General features: G+C 42.6%; 1 long non-coding RNA gene across 1 annotated transcript; it reads right to left on the bottom strand.

Annotated features, from left to right (window-relative positions):
• Positions 1 to 5,615: 5,615 nt before the first annotated feature.
• On the bottom strand, positions 5,616 to 18,060 carry LOC129657735 (uncharacterized). Its single transcript, XR_008717045.1, has 3 exons — positions 16,968 to 18,060; positions 9,315 to 9,432; positions 5,616 to 7,736 (listed from the first exon to the last, which is right to left on the bottom strand). It is a non-coding gene; the product is annotated as an uncharacterized LOC129657735 (long non-coding RNA).
• Between the last annotated feature and the right edge of the window lie 4,116 nt (positions 18,061 to 22,176).

Here is a 22,176-nt window from a genome sequence, read left to right as displayed (position 1 = left end):
AAGATATATTATCTTTTTTTTCCCCAGATGAGATAATCAGCTCAGATAAATTAATTCGTTTTCCACAGCTCATGCAGCTACAATGGGGAGTGCAGAATTCAAACCCATATCTGAGTCGGAGTCCATTCTCTTCACAGTATTACCACTCAAGAAGCAAACCTGGTACACACATCTTCCTGAAGTATCAGTTATCTACAAAGAGTTAGGGGGAAATACCATTTTAATATTAAAATAGATTATTACAGCTAGGGAAAATTAATATGCATTGTTAAGATCAAATAAATGCCATGGGTTTGTGGGCTGGAACACACATGCAGATCTCTGGGGAGAAGACTTTCCTTTTGGTTGCACTTGAAGTTTCCTCCATAAAAAAGTTCAAGAAGCCCAATACCCACACCCACCCCCGCCTCCCTACAAGTAAGCAAGCAACAAGCTAAAACAGCAAGACACCAGACAAAGTTTTTCTTATTTTTTTTGTTTCTAACTCAGTCTTGATTCCTTGTGGGCCTCTCACAACACAGCAGCTACTATACAGTGAGAATGGATGGCTGCTTTTCTCATTCCTGCACCGCCCACCTTGCCTTGGAGTTTTAATACAATCCTATTGAGATCCTTTCAGAGGAATGAGATATTTTGATTTGTTTGTTGATTTCAAATGCAAATCCCTGGGAAATATCACAGCAATTGCGTTCTAATTCACCTGAGTCGATGCTTTTGCTTATTAGAAAACAATCTTTGCAACAGGAGCAAGTCGTGCAAAAGATGCAGAGATTGGGAAGCAGAGAGGCCAAAAGAGATACTGGGGAAGTTACTGAGGATTCCTTGAGATGTACTAATGTGTCATGTTTAATAGAAAAGTGAAGGGAGAAACATGGAGCCACTTGAAGAGTACAATTCAGTAATGTAGCCTCCATTAATTGAACATTTGGACTTGGCCTGAACTAATAGACAAGTGCCATTTAGAGAGCAACCATATCCCATAGATTTGCACATTTGGACCGTGTCTTTTCTTCACAACTCTTTAGGATAAAAATTGTCATTCCCATTTTACACAAGTAAAATGAGGCAAAATGTCCAGAAAGGTTCCTAGGTCACTGAACTAAAAAGGAGTAAGAGCTTCCAGGTTGGTGCTGGGAAGGGTGGTGTGGCCCAGGAGGGAATAGAAGCTCCCTCTTCCTATAAACATCTCTCCCATTTTGCTGTTCAGTTCAGTTCAGTTCTGTTCAGTTGCTCAGTCATATCTGACTCTTTGCAACCCCAAGGACTGCAGCACGCCAGGCTTCCCTGTCCATCACCAACTAACATTTGGCTGTTACCGAATTGAATCTCTGATAATTGTTGTTGTTGTTTAGTTGCTAAATTTTGTCGAGTCTTCTGTGATGCCCACAGACTGCAGCCCACCAGCCTCTGTCCATGAAATTTTCCAGGCAAGGACACTGGAGTGGTTGGCATTTCCTTCTCCAGGGGATCTTCCAGACCCAGGGATTGAACCCGTATCTCCTGCCTTGTAGAATTCTTTATACCTCTGCCACAGGGAAGTCCCTTATAATACATTAGTAAATGTTTATTTTTAAAAGATAGCAAAGTAGAGCTTTTAGCTGGAGTGTGGTTCCCCTGGGCCATCAGCCACAGGCATGTGCTACACCCTGGAAATGCCCTTATAGCTGCCATCCCATTCTAATTCCAAATGTAACTGGAAATCTCCCCATCAGAGGTTTACACACCTTTGAAAGATCTGGGGAAGAAACTGCCTGAGTTCATAAACTCAGAAGTAGAAGGACTCTGGGGATGATTCCTAGGCACTCACCCAGAAGCTGTTACAAAGTTCTCACCAACATCTGCCCACACTCCTGCTCACAATTACCCAAGGACGATAGCTTTTTCTTTTCATTCACTTTCCAAATCTCATTCAAGTGGTTCTGATTGGCTAAATATATTCCAGAACCATATGAGGACAGGAACTGTGGGACATATAAGTCCCTACTTCTTCCTCCAAACATAGAAAAAAACAGACAGAGAGGCAGCAAAGATCCTGAGCTGATCACAGCCAACCCGGCCGAATGCTAGTCTAAGCATTGCCAACTTGTAACTCCAATTTGTATCCCTGGGAATAGTATAAGGATTTTTTAAATGGATGCCACTATTGTATTATGAATCTATTGCTGCATACAAACCACCCAAACTTAGTGGGTTAAAGCAACACTAGTGGATTATCTGGGCTCACAAGCCCAACAATCTGGGCTGTGTACCGCTGGTCGCTCTCACATGTCTGTGATCGGATTCTTTCCACTAAGTTGGATGGCTCTGGCTGTTGGCTGGTAGTTGGCTGGGCCCACATCTCTCTCATCATCCAGCAGAAGGACCTGGGCTGGATCTTGTGGAGACTGGCAGGGTTCTAACTGTGGAAATAGAAGCTGCAAAACCTCCTGATGCCCAGGCTCAGAACTGTTACAATGTCATTTTGGATACATCCTATTGGCCACAGTATGTTACCAGGCCTGCCCAGATGACTCAAAGGCCCGGAAACAGCCCCACCCACCGATGAAAAAAGCCTCAAAGTCACGTTCCAATCAGGGAGGCACACAGACTGGAGTGTGCAATTTTTACAAACATCTGCGAGACTTTATCCAACAATTTGAGGAGCAGGATAAAGTTCAACCTGTTCTAGACTTATGGACGTGGGCAGAGGGGAGGAGGTGAGGTTGGGAGGAAAGGAGAGAGTAGAGAGAGTAGCATGGAAACATATTACCATATGGAAAATAGATAACCAATGGGAATTTGCTGAATGACTCAGGGAACTCGCTGAATGACTCAGGGAACTCAAACCAGGGCTCTGTAACAACCTGGAAGGGCGGAGCATATGTATACCTGTGGCTGATCCATGTTGATGTATGGAGAAACCAACACAATATTGTTGTTTTTTTTTTTTATTATCCTCCCATTAAAAATAAATAAATTTAAACAAAACAAACAAAAAATTCAACATGTTCTTATAAAGCCCTTGCCGGTCGTTAACACACTAGAGTGCATTATGAGTGGTGTCCCGACAAAGCCCTGTTGGTTTTGTGTGTCTGAGAGCCTGGTGCTCTGAGAATTGGCCTTGGGAGCTGCCGCACTCCTGCTGTGAATTCAAAGCTGGAAACAAGGGTGGTACCTGTTTTCATAATTTAGGGGATAAAATGCCATAGGGCAGACATTTTTGTGGGGAAGAATGTCTTGTTTCATAGGAGGGTTGACAGGGAAATAAAGCCCCATTTAGTCCTCCACCTTTGGTTTCCAACTGGAAAGACCACATCGCGTGTTCCAGCAGCTTCCCCGAGGTCATTAGTGCTTCAGAGCCAGCTGAATTGAAGGATAATAACGATTCTTTGCATTTATGGAATGCCTGGACTCTGAGGAGTGCCAAGTAATTTACAATCACTTATTAATTAATCCTCAGCCCCCACATGAGATGACGATGGGTTATTATGCGCCTTTGACAGATGTGTGAAGTGGCCAGAGGGAGCCCAAGTGACATTAAGCTTCTGCCCAAGGTCACTGTGTTGCCAGACTCACAGATCCTGTCCCAGCTCCATCAGCCTCGCTATCCATGCTGCAAGCCTCTGCCACAGGAGCACTGGAATTCCTCGGGGCTGGTGCCAGCCATTTCAGAGAAGTCTGAGATTTTAAGATCAGATGTGAGGATTTTGCTACTCCATTTTGTGTGTTACGGGCTGGGGGTGGGGGATGGAGGGGTTCATGTTTTCCTCTTATGTATTTGGTTTTGGTGTTGATGTGCGGTTTTAGGTCCACCACTTAGGTGTCCAAAAAGAGTTGGTTCTAAGCGCACTGCTTCCACACTTTGTTCGGGCATGTTACGTATGCAAGAGAATGTGGGTTCTCCCAGCTGAAAGGGGACATGTAACAGCTCACGGAGTGTGAGAGGGGGCCTGGCAGAGGAGCAGGGAGCATGCGTCACCTCTGCCAGGGCCTTGTAGTTTCACAGCAATGTCTAATTAGGAGATAAACGCAGATTTGCTTTTCTAAACAGACTGCACTTACACTAACACTCAGAAAACCAGAGTCCACATCCCTGAGCAGATGAACACATCTGCAGAAAAAGCTGCCAGCCACAGAAAAGGCTTTGAGATTAATTTCAGGCATCCTTTCCAATTTGTTTTCTAAAGGATCTCTTACCTAAGTATTTGTTTTTCCACACATATAAATGCAACCAGCCAGAGTGGGATTGTTTTGGTACAAGGAAGTGAGAACCCGTCACATCGAAAAAAGAGCTACACAGTATCTGGAAAACTCAAAAACTGTGAGGCAAACACTCCAAGGATGAGGCACCAAGAGCCATGGCCAGCCTTCTGAGCGCTTCAAGACCAGCTGCAGTCACTGCTGGCACCTGAGATTAATCACCTTGGATGACAGGAAAACCCAGGGCCGTGAAGGAGTCATTAAGCATGGTGCTTTCCAGGATCAGTTTAATGGAAGAGAGCATTGTAATATCAGGAACATTGAGGCTAGGATACAGTCAAAGTTATGCCATCTGATGGAACTCCTCCCTTCCTTCCTTCCTTTTTTTCCTTCCTTCCTTCATCAAAGGTGTTTGAGCATTTCCTTTTTTTTTTTTTTTCATTTTTACTGGAGTATAATTGATTTAAACACTGTGTTAGCTTCAAGTGTACAGCAAAGTGAATCTCTTATACATACACTTTTTCCACTCTTTTAGATTCCTGGCCCATATAGATCATTACCGAGTACTGAGAAGAGTTCCCTGAGCTATAGAGCAGATCCTTATTAATTATCTATTTTATATATAGCAGTGTGCACATGGGCTTCCCAGGTGGCACAGTGGTAGAGAATCCACCCACCAATGCAGAGCCGCACGGGGAGGGTTGTTATCCTGTCTGGGGACTGGCCGGCACTTGCAGCTGTGGTCTCCTAGCCGAAAGTTCCTGCTGGACCCTCCCAGCACCTTCATACTTTCTCTCATTTCTCTCTCCTTTTTTGTCCCGGAGTCCCGAGATTAATTTTGTGTATCTGTGTGTGACAGGTGAACATATGTCCTTACATGTGTTTTAACTAATTGCTTATTAGTGGGTGAAATTTATTATCTTCAAACCATCCTTTTCCCTCCCATCTGCCCTCACCTACTGAATTCTCTTGATTATGTTCCAAAGCCATATTTGGCTGGTACCAATCTCATCTCCATCACTGCATGGCCCTGGGTGAAAGATTTAACTTCTGAGTCTCATCCCTTGCATCTGATATCTGTTTTACAGGGTCACTGTGAACAAGAAATAAAATAACTTATGTAAAGCACTTGGCACAGAGTCTACAGTAAGTTCATTCTCTTTTTACTCCCTTTTCAAACCTCCTTCCCTGTGTTCCAAGGCACTTTGCTCAAACATTTGACTTAGGTGATGGGCTGCTTATATAAAAGTTAGTGACAATTTGTCCTTTAAATTGATGATGAATAATAAAAAGAAAAGGGAAATAGAATCAATACTGACTAACAAAAGTAACAAAGAAAGAAGAGGCATAGGCTTGAGGGGCTCGGGAAGTGGGGATAAGACAGAAATCATAACTGACTTTCATATGCACAATCATCAGTAAGTCAGAAACATTCATTATTTACTATCAAACTCTATAATTTATAAAACTCATGTTTTCCAAAAATATTTACAAAACATTTATCAAATCAACACAATCATATTTCAAACGATAATCTTCCAGAAATTTACCATGCAGAAATTCACTCTATATTTAAGGAGACAAAAGGAAATGATAGATGACGATAAAATACGTTGCTATCAAGAGGGGATATAAATATGATACAAAAGAACACAAGAGAATAAACATGTGATGTTGGTAAAGGATTTGCTTGCTTTGAGTAGATCCTTGAGTAACTGCCAACATCCATCTATGTGCAAACTAATAAAATATGTACCACATAAAGTGCAAAGTTTGGCAGACATCTGTGAAATAACAGCTAGTGGATAATGAGTTAACACATCCTCTGGAGAAAACCCTATTTTTTCTGACCTATTTGTAAATGAAGGATACAAAAGAAGATTCTATAAGAAGTGAAGAAAAAAATCTAGCTGTTTACTAGAACAGTCTATGACCTGGTCTATACCATCACCAAGCATGGAAGCTACACAAGGTCCAGAGAAGGACTGGCCAGCCCCTAAACTGTCCATCACCCCCTTCCTGGGACCAGCTGGAGCAAAACCAGAAGCAAATTCTTCAAATATCTTCCTGCTTCGAGCCCTGCTCAGCACAATAATATTTCTATTATTCCAAGCTCTTAGGGAAAGAAACGTACCTTTACCTGCATTTTATTTTGAGCCAAATACACTTCAGGCAAATCAAAAAGAGATGATTATTCACTGCTCCCCCTCATTCCTCAACAACGTCTTATGGCTTAATTAAGACAGTAATGACTCTGGGGACAGACAACATGTTTGAATTCTAAGCCAGTCCCAGCTTAGCACGTTCCCTCACCAGGCAGCAATCAGGAAAAACTGAGAGCAAGCAAGCCCAGCTGAAGGTCACCACACCAGGGGAAAGTGACTCCTCTCTGATTTTAAGAAGAGGCAGGGAAAGCATGAAGCAGCAGCTGTGGGTTCAGAGAGCTGTGTTGGTATTTGACCAGGGAGAGAGGGCTAGGCAGATTACAAATGAAGCCACAAAAGCAATACACTCGGTGGGCAGTGAGAACCAAAATGTGGTGTCCTTGTTGGTGCGATGGTTGGGACATACACATACGTACACACACTCACTCACTTACTCACTCACTCACGGAAAGTATTTCCTTTAAAGAGATGTTCACAAATGAAGAACTATGATTTTTCTTGAACAAAATTTGAACCTCTCTGACCTTCTGCCTTGGAGGCATCGTGTGACAAATCAGAGCAAGCCCAAACCCCATCGCGGCCAGTGGTGGGTACCAGCTTTTGGTGAGAAGCCCTTCACACTGCTCAGAATGATGGATGCCAGCATGGGTGCAGCTCCAGTTATTAGGCCTTGTGTCAGAATCCACAGAAGCCCCCAAACGCCCCTCAACATCTATCACTGATTACAACCTCCTAAGACAAACAACAGATTTCATTCAAATCAACTGCTCAATTGGGAGGCAGTTTTCAATTTTATTCCCTCACGAAGGTGGCTTTACTGTTGTAGCTGTTGGAGAAATACAAAGTGGCCAGATTTCTGGTCCATAAAAAGGCCAGCATTAGAGTCTGGAGGAACGTGAGGTCAAGAACTCTTCTGAAGATTTATGTGTCAATAAACTTAAAGCACAGATCAGGGAAACTGGACTCTTTAATATGGCTCTTCTTTAGATATATTTGTACAAGCCTTTGAACTGAGCCCCACCATTCAGTGTTGATATCGTGCAGTGTTCTCAAAGACTTATCAAATATTAAAAACCCTATTCTGCAGAAAAACAGCACTTTACATGCTGAAAAGACAGAGTCTGAGTTATGCAAACTTCCCTTTGTTTTCCACCAAGAGAAACTCAAGCATTTTTTTTCACCTTATACATTTGATGAAAGATTTTTCTTTGTTGCAGAATCAGTAAGAAGCTGCAAACCCAGTAATTTCAACTGTATTCATCCTGGACTCCCCCTACAGGACATCAGTGTCTGAGCAGCTCGGGAACATAGTCCTGAGGACTGGATCAGATGTCAGAAAGGATGGAACTGGTCTCTTGGGGCTTCCGGTCTCCAAAAGCTTCCAGTCTTGCTCTGTAGGGACAACAGGCAACCACAGTGAACATCTCTGTGGTCTGAGATTATCAGTGAAAGAGTTCTGAAGAAGATAGGAATTTAGTTAAGCCCCGAAGCACAGGGATGTATGTAGTTAGCTGTTTCCTATTTCCATATCTCTGCATCTTCTATTCCCTCTGCCTGGAACCCACTCATCATCTCATCTTAGAAAACACCTATTTTTTATTGAAGGATTTCAAAATCTAAAGCTGGGGCATACCCCACCAGCCCCACCTCTCAGCTCAGCTCTTTCCTTTCTGCTCCCTCAAGTCGTTCAGTCTTTGCAAACTCTGTCAGTTACAAGGTGAGCATTTTGACAGAGAGCCAGGTGGAGCACAGGGCTTCCAGACCTGGGGCAAGATGAGACTGTCCCAAGGGGAAATGCAGACCTCACACTTCCTATAACAAGATCCCATTAGCCAAAGGCTATGGTGTTGAAAATGCATGCTGCTAATAAAAACTGACTTGTCTTGAAATTTTTCTTGAAACTAGAAAGGTTGTCAGAATTTTAAATGCTTCAGAAAAGGTTGGATTTTATGTGTGGTAATACTGATTTACCCAGGGTTAGAGCCGCTGAAAATCTGGATGAAAAGATAGACCACATCTCTCTCTTAACTCCTTCCAAATGGGTGGACTCAGGATCTGGAAGTATTTAGAGAGAGGGAAAATTCTGTTGTGGAAACAGATGTGTCCAGGAAGGCTTAGTGAAAGACATTCAGTCTTAACTATGGTCCGGAAGACACAAAAGGAAGAGAGAGGAGGAGAGGAGTCAGGAAGGGTGTTTGGGAGGAGCTGGTTGTCCGGCAGAGTAGAAGCTATACCTGAGGAGGTCAGGCCACTGTTATGACTTTACAGGGAGGAATCCGCTCACCCGCATGGGTGTTTTTGCCTGAAAGCCAAAACTACTGATGACCTTTTCTCTAAAGATCTTCCATGGGTGCTGCCAAGTTTGATCCAAAAGCCAGACTCCAAGAAGGAAAGAGTATGCCACGTAGTGGAACAAAGGTAAAATCCATCATTTGGCTCTAAGAGTCAAGGCATTCAGTTCAGGGGTGGGGAGGAGTCAGGAACCATAGAAGTAAGATAGTCTACACATAACAGAGAGAGGTCACAGTGGACTCTGCACGCTGCATATAGAATAAGCCTGCCCAGTCAGATGGGTTCCCTCTCTGTGCCATTTCCAAAGAAATCATGATAACTTCCTGGAGGCTGTGTTGCCTGGGACCCATACTCCACATGTAGCCTGCAGAACTCCCTGGGCACAGCCCTGCTCACCTGTCTGCTTGCATTTCCTTCCTGCCGCTGCCCTCCCCCAGCTCAGAATGAAGAAAAAAGGTCCCCAGAGTCACCTCTGTCCCTCAGTGGGGCCAATATTGGCACAGTGCTGCCCAAGACAGTCCCATCCCTGAGAGGGCTCATGCAGGGACTGGAGGGCTCGTCCATCAAGGAAACTGTAACCTTCAAACACTGAATGAGAGAAGCCCTCATGGAGTTCTTCCAACTCTAACCTTTTAGGGAGTAATCAAAGTGATGACAACCGGAGGGCTTAAATCCTACCTGGGTTGGTCCAAGGTGCAACTGACCAAGCTTTTACAAAAGGGAACTGCAGGCTCCCTGTGTCACACTTAGCTGTCAAGTGGATTAACCAGGACCAAAAAGGTAGCACTTTGAAAACCTGAAACCAAAACCAAAGAATTAAATCAGTGAAATATTAGTTGGTTGTACTTGAAGATAAAATTAAATACTTAATATCTGCCTGTGGCATACCAAAGCAAATTATATAAAACAACTCCAATGAAATATTTAATTAGTTGCTCTGAAATGGAAGTGCTCCCAAACCATTACTCTAATTAACATACACAACTTCCCTCCTGCGGCACTCGCCTCGTTTATGTCTGAGGCCGGCACACAGCTCACATGTGTCCACTTATGTACATGTGTATCTCTAAGAGCCCCCTCCTTGTAGTACACACTAGTTTATGCTCCCTCGCCTCCCGTATTTGTGGGTAACATTCAGTATCCACAAAACAAAATAAAGAAATTGCTCCAAATGAGAAATGTTTGATGTTTCCAAGTGCACAGAGAAAGGGGCTATTTTTCCAGCATGCATTGCAGATGCGGCAGCTGAATTCATGTGCACACACAAACTCTAAATGAACAGCCTGCATAATCATGACAATTACACGTTGCAATATGTTCTGTTTCTACTAATCAACCCAGGAAGCTCCAAGAGGGGGGAAAAAAAAGAAGATTGTCGTTTTGTTCTTTTAAATATTGTAGCTTGTGGACTATACCTGCTTACTGATAAATTGACATCATTGGAAAAATACTGAAATAAATTTAGAAACAAAAATTATTCGCACTGAAAAATTAGATAATTAACATTTTGAAGGCCGCGGGAATGGGGATAGCTGAGAGAATGTCAGTACAATACTGCCATCTAGAGGAAACTACAGTTCAAAAAAAAATTTTTTTTTTTTCAGGTTGGTTTATTCCAGAGAAATAAAATAGCCGATAAGGATAGAAAAAGGAGACTTGGGATTCTAAATAATGAGATTCCTATTTTCCTACATGACTTAGAGCAGAGCTTTCCAAACTTTTTTCACTTCTTTGGACTCTGGGGTATTTGGGAAGTTGAAGAGAGGGCGTGATTGCTGACCTGACGAGGAGGCTGCTGCCTGGCCGGTCAGGAACCTGAAGAGGTGAGCGGGAGGGAGCTTAGCAATGACTCCTCCTCCTTCTCTGTTTTTCTGTTTGTTTAAGGAAATCTGAAAATTTGTATTTGTATGTGAAATTTCCAGATGTTTTTAATTTGGCAACTAAAAAAAAAAAATTAACTGTTCACTATGAATACATGTCTGGGGTTCAACTTTGGCTCAAAGGGTAGCGGGTTTGTGACATTTGGAAAGAAAGAAAAAATATTACTGGTAAATTCTGACCTAAGGAGAAAGGAAGAGAGAACTGAGGACGTTGTTACCAGCTTGGAAATGTATTAAAAAGGATTTGGCGGCCACACCCTGAGACTCATCAAGTAGGAAGACAAGAGTCTAAGGTAACAGTGGCATTCCCTCTCCAACTCTGTAATTCAAGGACTTCTGCGGCATGAAGTTTAAAGTGTTATTCGTTCAGTTGTGTCCAACTCTTTGAGACCCCATGGACTATAGCCTGCCAGGCTCCTTTGTCCATGGAATTCTCCAGGCAAGAATACTGGAGTGGGTAACCATTTCCTTCTCCAGAGGATCTTCGCAACCCTGGGACCAAATCTGGGTCCCCTACATTGCAGGCAGATTCTTTACAGTCTGAGCCACAAGGGAAGCCTGACTATTCAGAAGAGTGTGGGGTACAGAAATGGAGAGAAGTGTTCTGAGGAGGAAGGAGTATGATAAATGCTGCTGGAAGTCTGAACAAGATAAAGAAAGTAGGGAATTTCCTGGCAATCCAGTGAATAGGACTTGAGGAAATACGCAGTCTCACACACGCTAATGCAATGAGCTCTTCCCCCACCTCATCACCCAGGGAAAAGTGTTCATAACGCTGAATCATTCCTGTGTTAGGCCAGTCTTAACCCTGGTTACAGCTGAGAAAGCTCCCCCAAGAATTGTGACCCAGGAGATGGGAGATGCCATGGGAAAGAAAGGAAGGAGAGAAAGCTTAGGGGAAAATGCCCAAGGCAGAGAGAAACTGCCAAAGAAGGAAACATGAGGCTTCTGTTTTGATACTGTTTTCAAATCATTGCAATGAGCAAAAGTCATAACTAACTACAGGCTCAGTATCAAATAACTCAGAGAGGGTAAAACAAAAAATGGTATACAGAGTGAGGCAAAGGTCTGCACTGTCTCTGTTGAGCAAATACGTGTTTGCGGGTAGCCAGCAAACACCAGGCAAGGTGGAATGTTGCAATTGATTTGCTCTGTTCATTTATCTTGTACTGAGGTGCTGTGTGTGTTGTTTTTCCTCCCAATAAATAATAGCAGGTTTACACTGTCACAAAGAAAATCATGACATATGTTTCGTAATTTATTCAGCTGATCCCACACACTTCTGCTAAACAGAGGGGTGAGTGAAGGACATTACAGAACTGTGTTCACAAGACCCTAAGAGGAAGCAGGGGCATGCATCGTCAGTGAGGGTGAAGGGGGTTCATCTCCTTTCCAATTTTCCTTCCTCTTTCTATTCTGATTTTTTTAATCTCCTTGTTCCATCGATTTATGAAAACAAGGTGTTAAAATCTCCATTTGTAACTGTGCCTTTGTCTAGTTCTTGCTTCAATTCTGTGATTTTGCTTCATGTATTTTAAAGCTGCATTATGTGTGTCTCTGTATATTTAGGAGTTCTGTGCCTTCCTGATGAATTAATTCATCATTATGAAATGTCTCTATTTATATGTAACAATAATCTTTGTCCAAAAGTCTCTGTGTGAAACTGATAGGCACAGCCGCTTTCTTATGCTCACTATCCAGGGTACATTATTTTGCATCCTTTTTTCACTTTCAAACTACATGCATACATATATTTAAATTGCTTCATTTGTAAGTAGCATATTGTAGAGTCTCCCATTTTTGTGCAGGCAGTCTCTATCTCTTAAATGAAGAGTTTAGTCAATTCATTTTAAGTAATTAAAATGATTGGGTTTAATTCTACTATCCCGCTATTTGTTTTCTATTTTTTGAATCCTTCTTGTTTGTTCTTATGGTTTCTCCATCTCACCTGGCCCATTCTCTTTGAATTAATCATATTTCAAGCATTCTGTGTGTTACTTTCACGGAAGTTTTAGCTATCTCTTGGGATGACACTGCTCATCCTTGCTAATTACATACTGCAGAGCGTTCATATTAAGCCACTTCCTGTGAAATGTAAGATACTTGCAAGAGAATAATTCCATTCTTCTCCCCTAAGCTATTAGTGTCATATATTTTATTTCACGTGTTATAAATTCCAAAATGCTACATTACCTTTGCTTTAAAGTGCCATGTTTTTTAATAAAGTTTAAAAATTGCATCTTTTATATTTATCCACATTTATCATTCCCAGTGCTTTTTATTACTTTCAGTATATTTGAGTTTTCATCAGTATCATTTCCCTTTAGACTAAAGAACTTGCTTTAGCATTTCTTATAGTGCAGGTCTTCTGGCAAGCAATTTTCTCAGTTTTTCTTTTAAAAACTCATTTCATTCTAATTTTTGAAGAGTTTTCATGCTGGATACAGAATTCTTGGTTTGCAGAGTTTTTGCTTTCTTCCAACATTTTTAAAATGTTGCCCCATTTTCCTCTGGACTTCATTGTCTCTTATGAGAATGAGTTGTCATATGCATGATTATTCCCTTTTAAGTATTTTTTCCCTGGCTATCTTTAGATTTCCTCTTTAATCTTTGGTTTTCAAAAGAATGACTGTGATGTGGCTAAGTGTGGTTTTCTTTGTACTTGTTAGGAATTTGCTGAGCTTCTTAGATAGATTAATTACTTTTCTACCAAATTTTGGAGCTTCCCTGGTGGCTCAGATGATAAAGAGTCTGCCTGCAATGTGGGAGACACAGGTTCGATCTCTGGGTTGGGAAGATCTGGAGAAGGAAATGGCAACCCATTCCAGTATTCTTGCCTGGAAAATCCCATGAATGAAAGAGCCTGGAGGGCTACAATCCATGGGGTCACAAAGAGTCGGACACGACTGAGCGACTCACACACACACCAAATTTTGGAAATTTTCAGGTATTGTTTCCTCAAATATTTTTTTCTGAACCATTCCCTCTCTTTCTCAGACTCTTAATGGACATTTTAATATCTCTCACAGATCACCAAGGATCCCTGAGACTCTCTACATTAGTTTCATATTCCAACTTTTTTCTATCTTTCTTCTTCAGATTGGATAATTCTACTAATCTTCAATTTTACTGTCCTTTCCTTTTGAAGTCTCCAATCTGCTGTTAAATTCATTCACTGAACCTTTCATTTCTGATATGCCTTTCAGTTATAGAATTTCCATTTGGTTCCGTTTTATTGTATCTATTTCTCCACTGAGATCTCACATCTGCTGACTTACTGCATCCATCTTTTTTTTTATTAAGTCTCTGAACATTTTTATAATGGTACTTTTAAAGTCCTGATCTTCTAAGTACAATATTTGAATCATATCAAAGTCTATTTCATTGATTGCTGTTTGCCCCCTTGATCAGAGGTAACACATGTTGTTCACATGTCTGATAATTTTTATTGTATGTTGGACATTGTGGATGATATTTAAGAAGTCTGAATTATGTTATTGTCTTTAAAGAAGGTTGGTTTTGTTCTGCAAAGCAGCTAATTATTGTGAAATTTTCTTACCCTGGCTTGGTTTTATTTTTGTTAGGGTGGTTCTGTCTCATATTTATTCTTAGTCCCAGGATATGGCTTTTACTCATATTGGAGGGTTTGGCAAATGTTATCTATAAAAGCCAGGTAGTAATTAATTTAATTCTTGTGAGCAATGTATGGTCTCAGTTTCCTTTTCCTTCTTTTCCCCTTTCCTCTTCTTCCAGCTCCTGCTGCTTTTGAACAACACTTTTAAAAAATAACAATCATTCTTAGCTCATGGCCCACACTAAAACATGCCAAAAGCCAGACTTGGCCATAGTTTCTGGACCCCTACTTTTGGGTGTGGTCCCCTAATCCTAGCATGTGGCCTTTATTAGTCCTTACCTGAACCCCTGCAGTGCTTACTGAAGACATTCCCTTTGGGATTGGTCAGACTTCAGTGTCTCACAGCACCGGACACCTGCTGGCTCATCACTGTCACTCTCCCCTAAGCCTCATGAAGCCTCACCCTGTGGATTTCAGCCAAGCTCTCAGCTAAGGATCCAGAAGACACCTTTACGGTCCACCTCACCTTCTCATAGACACACTGACACATCACTAACTTCCAAGCTGACACCACTCAGGCAACTGCAGATGGCAGCAAGGGACTGAGTCAGGATCTCCAGGACTTTTATTTCAGTCCAGAAGCACCCACTTTGTAAAAGCAGATTGCAGACCTAACATCCAGTGCAGCAAGAATTAGTTACATGGGAGTGAATGAACTGATTGGATGAATTGTGATTATTTGTACTGGGATATTATTTCTTAGGGCTTCCCTTGTAACTCAGTCGCTAAAGAATCTGCCTGCAACGTAGGAGACCCCAGTTCGATTCTTGGGTTGGGAAAATCCCCTGGAGAAGGAAATGGCAACCCACTGCAGTATTCTTGCCTAGAGAATCCCATGGACAGAGAAGCCTGGCAGGCTACAGCCCATGGAGTTGCAAGAGTCGGACATGACTTAGCAATTATTTCTTATTGTGAATTATTTTTAATGTTCTATTTTTATGGGCCTATTGCCTGGAGAATCCCAGGGACGGGGAAGCCCAGTGGGCTGCCGTCTATGGGGTCGCACAGAGTCGGACACGACTGAAGCGACTTAGCAGCAGCAGCATGATGAAGCTCTTCCTCTTGATCAATGCCTAACCTTTATTTTAAATTGGGGATTAGAAAACTCTGGTCCATGGACTAAATCCAGCTCACCACAGGTCAAATCTAATCTATGTGCCATTGCTTACATGCTATCTGTGGCTTCTTTCAGGCTGCAATGGCAGATTTGAGCACAAAATTTGTGGTAGACCCATGGCCTGCAAAATTGAAAACATTTACTGTCCAGTTCTTTATAGAAAAAGTTTGCTGATCCCATTTTAGACTATGCTTTTGCAAACTGAAATGAACCACTCTTTACAACATTGTCAAAGCAGGTGAGGCAAAATGCAGCAAAGGAATCGGCAGCAAAGACACACAGGGCAGGTGGATGGTTCCGGATGATGATGAGGTTTCACAGTGTCAGCAGCACCGGTGTCTGACATTCAGTAAGTAAAGGTCTGCAGTCAACCTCTCAGAAGACTTTGGGGTTGGGTGTAGGGACAGGCTAGTAAATATAACTTCACTGAGGAATATATATGTGACTCTAGATTCTCGCACACTGGTGAAGAGTATGAAGTCCTTTTTCATAGAACAGTGCTTGACCTACCTCAGATATTCTATATGACCCAGAAGCTGAAGACCATAAGGAAGAGAAGAGTAGAGATAACCAATAGGTACCCAGCTCTGCAATGGGGCCCTTCACCACCTCACCTCACTCAGTATAGCAAGAGTGAGGGGGGCATTAGCATCCATCCCAGCTTCTCAGATGAGCTGATAGGCTCTAGGAGGATATGCTATTTGCCCAGTATCTCAGCTAGGAAATGTAAGGGCTCATACTCAAAGCTATCAAGACTCCAAATCCATTCTCACAATTTCTACAGCATCATCTCTGGAAGGATAAGGAAATAAGGGAACAGGATTCAGGAGGGGGAGAGAAGTGGGAGAAGACACTTAACAATCTCTCAAGATGTACATTCAAGCACCTTATTTTTTCCAAAGGGGGAAGAAGTATCGAGACAAACCTTAGAATTGCCCTTTATACCTCAACTGTATATACCAATGTCCATATGAAGATAAAAATGTCCAAAAGATAAAAATAATGAGAACCCATAAAACAAACATAGACCAGAAGTACAAAGAGGAACGCAGGGCCTTTGTATCTGTTGTTCCCTATTGCCTTGCCTTAGAGGCTCCTTTCAAGGTATTTATATTCCAAGGAATTTACATACCTCACTTCCTTCATGTTATTACTCATACACCAGGTTCCAAACACTGGTCTTCCTGAGCATCCAACTGAAAACTGCAACCACCCACCTCAGTCCTCACTCCATTCATCTAACATATTATAGTTCATTTGTATATTGTATCCCCCACTTGAATGTAACCCCATGAGACTGAAGACTTGGCTTTGTCTGGTTTTCTGTTTTGTTTTTTTCATTTTTGTTTTCACTATTGTACTCCCAGTATCTAGAACGGTTCCTGGCACATGATAGAAATGCAAACATTTTATTTTGTAATAATTTTATTTATTAAGCTATTTGTGGTGCGCTGGGTCTCCATTGCTGCCCGAGGGCTTTGTCTAGTTGCAGCAGCAGGGGCTATGTTCTAGTCGTGGGAAACTCTAACATTTTAAAATTTATCTCAAGGTCAAGCAAGTGCCCAGTGACCTGTGGCAGATGTTTCTAATTCTTTTCTTAAAATCCAGCCCCCTTCTCTATCATCAATAGAGTTGTGTCTAAGAGCAGCAGCAGCATACCAAACATAAATAAATAAAAGTTAAACCATTCTATTTCCCACCTTCTCTTGTGGATGATGCTGTGAGCCACAGTCCTGGCTGATGAAGTGAAGAGGGGTGTTACTCGGCAAAGCTTCCTGGAAAGCTCTTTACAAGGTAGAGGCGTCAACAGGCATACACTGCTTAGCTTTTGCCTTCTTCCTGCCTGGCATGGACACGTGATGTGAGAGGCAGTGCAACTGTCCTGGGCCATTAGGCAGCTAGGACGGATACAGTGGAAAGAGGGAAGGAGCCACTACGTGGACCACCTGGACCACCTTCCTCTGGATATCTAATCCTAGGAGGGAAAATAGAGCCTCAAATTTTTGAGCCATTGCTTAGTCATGTTTTCTGTGACTTGAAGCTGAAGCATTCTGGTTAAAAACCACTAAGGTCAGAACTGTGCTTCCTGCTTTCCCCTCCTTCAAATCTAACTTTGCCGTGATCCATTTGTGGGAAAGTTAGGTGTGCTTGGCACCCCCTCAGCCAACAATATGGAGATTACAATTGCTGTTTAACGATGCAGTCAGTCGTGGCAAGACAAATAACACCAAGCACAAGACAGTGAAAAGCTGGCTGCTTTTCCTGTACAGACCTAGCAAAGGTTGGTTTCTCTCAAATTTTTCTAATCAGGAAAAAAATTCAGAGAGAGGAACAGACAGAATTAAATGTGAAGTCCTTCAGTTTACAGGCTAGGAATACAATACATAGATACAGTCATTGTTCTCTGATACAATTAGGATCATCCCCGGGATATAGTTTTAAAATGTCAATTGAATCCCTAGCAAGAATTAAAAGAAACAGAACTCCCAAGATAGGTCCCCTCAGCATTAACTTTGAGAGAGCTCCCCTAGTGCTGTTGACTTGCATGCAGGTTGAGAACCACTGCTTCGGTGGTTTCACAGTATAAAAACTGTGCAGGATTGAGTTGTGTCCTCCCTAAATTCATTTGTTGAAGGTCTAACCCCAATTGTGACTATACTTGGAGACAGAGTCTTGTTGTTCAGACACTAAGTCATGTCTGACACTTTGCGACCCCATGGACTATAGCCTGCCAGGCTCCTCTGTCCATGGGGATTCTCTAGGCAAGAATACTGGAGTGGGTTGCCATTTCCTTCTCCAGGGGATCTTCCCGACCCAGGGATTGAACCTGCATCTCCTGTGTCTCCTGCATTGGTAAGCGAGCCACCAGGGAAGTTCAAGGAGCTAATTAAGTTTCAGTGAAACCACACAATGGAATCCTAACCTGATAGAACTTGAGCATTCCCCATCTCTTGCTTCCCTCTCTGCCTTGTGAGGACACAGCAAGAAGGCAGCTGGTTGTCTGCAAGCCAGGAAGAGGCCTCACCAGAACCCAGTCGTGCTGGTAGCTTGATCTCAGTTTCAGCATCCAGAACTGTGAGAAAATCAGTTTCTGTTGTTGAAGCCCCCAGTCCATGGTGTTTTGCCACGGCAATCCCAGCTATTATAAAACAGACTTCTAACCAAAGGGAAGTAGAACCACCCAACTCCCAAGGCTCCCCGTGACTCTCCCATGGCTCTTTCTACAGTCTCTATCAGTCTCCAGAATTACCCTGCTCAGCCTCACCCTTGCACTTGTCTCCCTCCACTTGGAAACCAAGTTGCTAAATATTTACTATTTGATTTAGTGACAAGTGCTAACAGAGAATATAAAGATACATAAATCAACAGTGTTTACCCCTCAAGCTATCTGGAAGCAATAGAAATGTAAAATAAATTTAAGAAGAATCATTTCCCCCACACTTAACCCTTTCAATGATTTCCCACGGTCTCAGGAGCACGTCTACCATCTTCAATATGACCTGCAAGGCATTGCTCTCTCTGGGTCTCTTGCTTCCTCATCACCATCCAGCCTTCCTTCAGTTTCTTACACACACCTGATGCTTTTCCTCCCAAGTCCTTCTATATTACCACTGCCTGGGCCATTCAAAAACTTGGATCTCCTCTTTGTCTGTTTCCTACTAACTCTGCAGGGTTAAGCACAAAATCACTTCCTTGGTAAAGCCCTTCCTGCCCTTTAATGGAGTTAAAGCTTATTTAAATACTTGCCTGGCTCTGTGACCATTTTCTTCATAGCACCAATAACAAACTAAATGTGCCAAGTCACTTCAGTCATGTCTGGCTGTTTTGCAACCCTATGGACTGCAGCCCTCCAGGCTCCTCTGTCCATGGGATTCTCCAGGCAATACTGGAGTGGCTTCCCGTGCCCTCCTCCAGGGGACCTTCCTGACCCAGGGACCATGAAGCCCATGTTTCTTACATCTCTTGCATTGGCAAGCAGTTTCTTTATCAATTGTGCCACCTGGGGAGCACCCTAATAACAAACAGGGTGATTTAAACAGCTATTTATGGATTCGTTCAACAAGTGAAGTGAAGACTATGTTTATCTTATTGTCCTGTGCTCAGCACTCAGCATAGTATAGGCTCTCACTATATAACTTACTATAAGAATAAGATCTAATGATACAAGAATCCTACTAATTACCAGATATGTAGAACAGTCATTAAAAGCTCAAGTGAAGAGCAGGACTGATAAGCTAAGCAATTGCACAGAGGAAACACCTGAACAGAACCTGAAAGGAAAGAAGCCAGCCATTCTGACACCATTTCTTTTAGAGCTATCCAGACAGCACTCCTCATTCAGTGAAAGTTAGTCACTTAGTCGTGTACAACTTTATGACCCCATGACTATAGCCCACCAGACTCCTCTGTCCATGGAATTCTCCAGGCAAGAATACTGGAGTGGGTTGCCATTTCCTTCTCCAGGGGATCTTTCTGACCCAGGGATAGAACCCAGCTCTAAAAATACATCTCATAAAGAAAACAGACTCATTACCCCCATGCCATCTTGTTCTCTTCCTTCTTTGGAATCTGCATTATAAGACAATGGAAATACAGCCATATCATGCTCATTTGTATGAGGAAATAGTCTTGAATTGCCTTTTAATCATTAAACTTGTGAATGCCCTAACAGTCTGAAACGTGAAGGCAGCAGTAATGTCTGTTACTCATTTATTCATTCGTCAGGCATATAATGTATTCAGTCACTGAAGTTCCAGTCCTCGGGACTTCAAAGCAAGATAAGGCAGAGTTCCTGCTCTTAAGCAGTTCAGTTTATTGGGAAAACAAATCAATAGTTCCATATATTAACAATCTGATGTGACAAACGCTAGAATAAACACCAAGTTCTGGACATTCACAGAAGTGGTCTATCATGCTCAGATCGGGGCATGTATGGAAGGCTTCCTGGAGATACCTGAGCCGAGTTAAAACTTTAGTTTATGGCCCAAAACAGGAGAGGACATTCCAGGCAAAAGCAGTAGCCTGGCTTTTCAGAAACCTCCATATGGTTCTGTGTAACTGTAGGTTACACATGGCTGTGTCCTCGTGAAGCCATGAGGCTAGAGAAGCAAACAGGCCCAGAACACCGAGGTCTTTTGCTAGTTTAAGTTTGTACTTTATCGTACAGGCAACAGAGAGGCATAGAGAGATTTTAATCAGAGACAAATCCATCCTGCGGCTTGGAAAACTCGCCAAGTGGATGAAAGATGCTAAGGCCCTTTAAAGTTAATAAGATGAGAAATGAAGAAAGCAAGGCCCCGGGGCAGCAGAGGCATTAGCTGAGATGTTCAGGAATTAAAATGAACAAGATTTGGTGACTTGACAATAAATGCACCTTTTCTCTCCCTACTTGTCCTCTCCTTTCCCAATGTTCCATGCCCTGGTCGTATTCCTGGGTTCACCATCTTACCTTTACGTTATAGGTCAAAGGAAACGTCTGGGTCACTGTTGCACCCAGGCTTCATGCCCCACCCACCCTCAACCAGCCCCTCTTTGTTTTAACTTCCTGTCACACAACTTTTTGACTACAGATGCACATCTTGAGTGTTAATTGAAGGCTTTTTCAAGGAGAAGCACCAAAGTTGAATAGCTGGTATTTCAAAAACAAAACAAAAATGCCACATACTTATTCTAGAAACCTTTTCCAGTTCCTAAGTGGTATTGCCCTTTAATCTCCCTCTGATCTATCAAATCCCAGGGACTGGAGGTATGTGAGAGATTCCAGAAGTTAATGTTCTCACACATGGGAAATTAGCCCATGTGGATACTTTAGAACTAAGATGCTCCAATTAAAAAGGTGATGGACCTCTACCAGAAATAGACACCAGGTATTCTCAACAGAACCACAACACTGGAATGGCTGCTATGTCACACAACTATTTGAAACTAAAATGTGGCAGTTGGAAGCAAGACAAGAACAAGTTTGACTCAGGTATGATTTCTTAGAGCCCTACTTACAGGGGACTAGAACCTGCCAGGCCAACCAGGCAGGATGTGAGAAGGGGAGGGCGACTCTCCTGCTACTTTAAAGACTGGGGATTTGGAGGGGCCAAGTCACTGTGACTCCCGCAAACTGCACAACTGCTCTCCTTACCTGCTTGCTCTCTCATTTTTAGAGGCAAATGAAGATACTGCAACATAAGCAGTAAAAGATCAAACATCGGGATAATGGAGACCCTGGCAGTCAAAACTAGCTCATGAAGGAATCCTGGGCATTGCCTCAATCCTTTCTCACAGATAAGAAATCAAGATCTGGACTGAGTCCTCCCTACAATGTCCTACCTGGGCCCACAACACACAATGTCATAAATAGGACCCTGGGGGTCAGAGACCCATAGATAACCTCAGGAAAGCCCAGTGATGGGACTGAGGCAACCTCTGAAAACTGGCCTTCTGATACCAATTGAGAAATGTAAATCAGAACTGCAATGAGGTTATCACCTTCCACCTGTCAAAATGGCCATCATCAAAGTCAACAAATAAAAACTGCTGGAGAGGGTGTGGAGGAAACAGAGCCTTCCTACACTGTTGGTGGGAATGTAAACTGGTACAGCCACTATGGAAAACAGTATGGAGTTTCCTCAAAACAATGAGTTACGGAAAGATCAGATCAGGCCTCCTTGGAAAATCTGGAGTGTCTTTCAACAGACTGCTTTGTTTTCGGGTTGAGAGGGTGGGGAGGGAAAGTCTTTTCCGGTACTGTCAGGCCTCTGGTGCAGCAGCTGTGTTTCTCTCTGGTGAACAACTTACCCCACAATGAGCACCCTCACAGCTAGCACAAAGTGTTTTGCTGGAACTCAATAACTGCAAGCTCACTTGTTGGAACTAGACTCCTACTTAGTAGAAGCCCTAAAACTAACTTGCCTTTGG

The sequence above is a fragment of the Bubalus kerabau genome, chromosome 7 (assembly GCF_029407905.1).
Source record: "Bubalus kerabau isolate K-KA32 ecotype Philippines breed swamp buffalo chromosome 7, PCC_UOA_SB_1v2, whole genome shotgun sequence".
Classification (NCBI taxonomy): Eukaryota; Metazoa; Chordata; class Mammalia; order Artiodactyla; family Bovidae; genus Bubalus; species Bubalus kerabau.
This window is presented reverse-complemented; position numbering and strand designations above follow the sequence as displayed.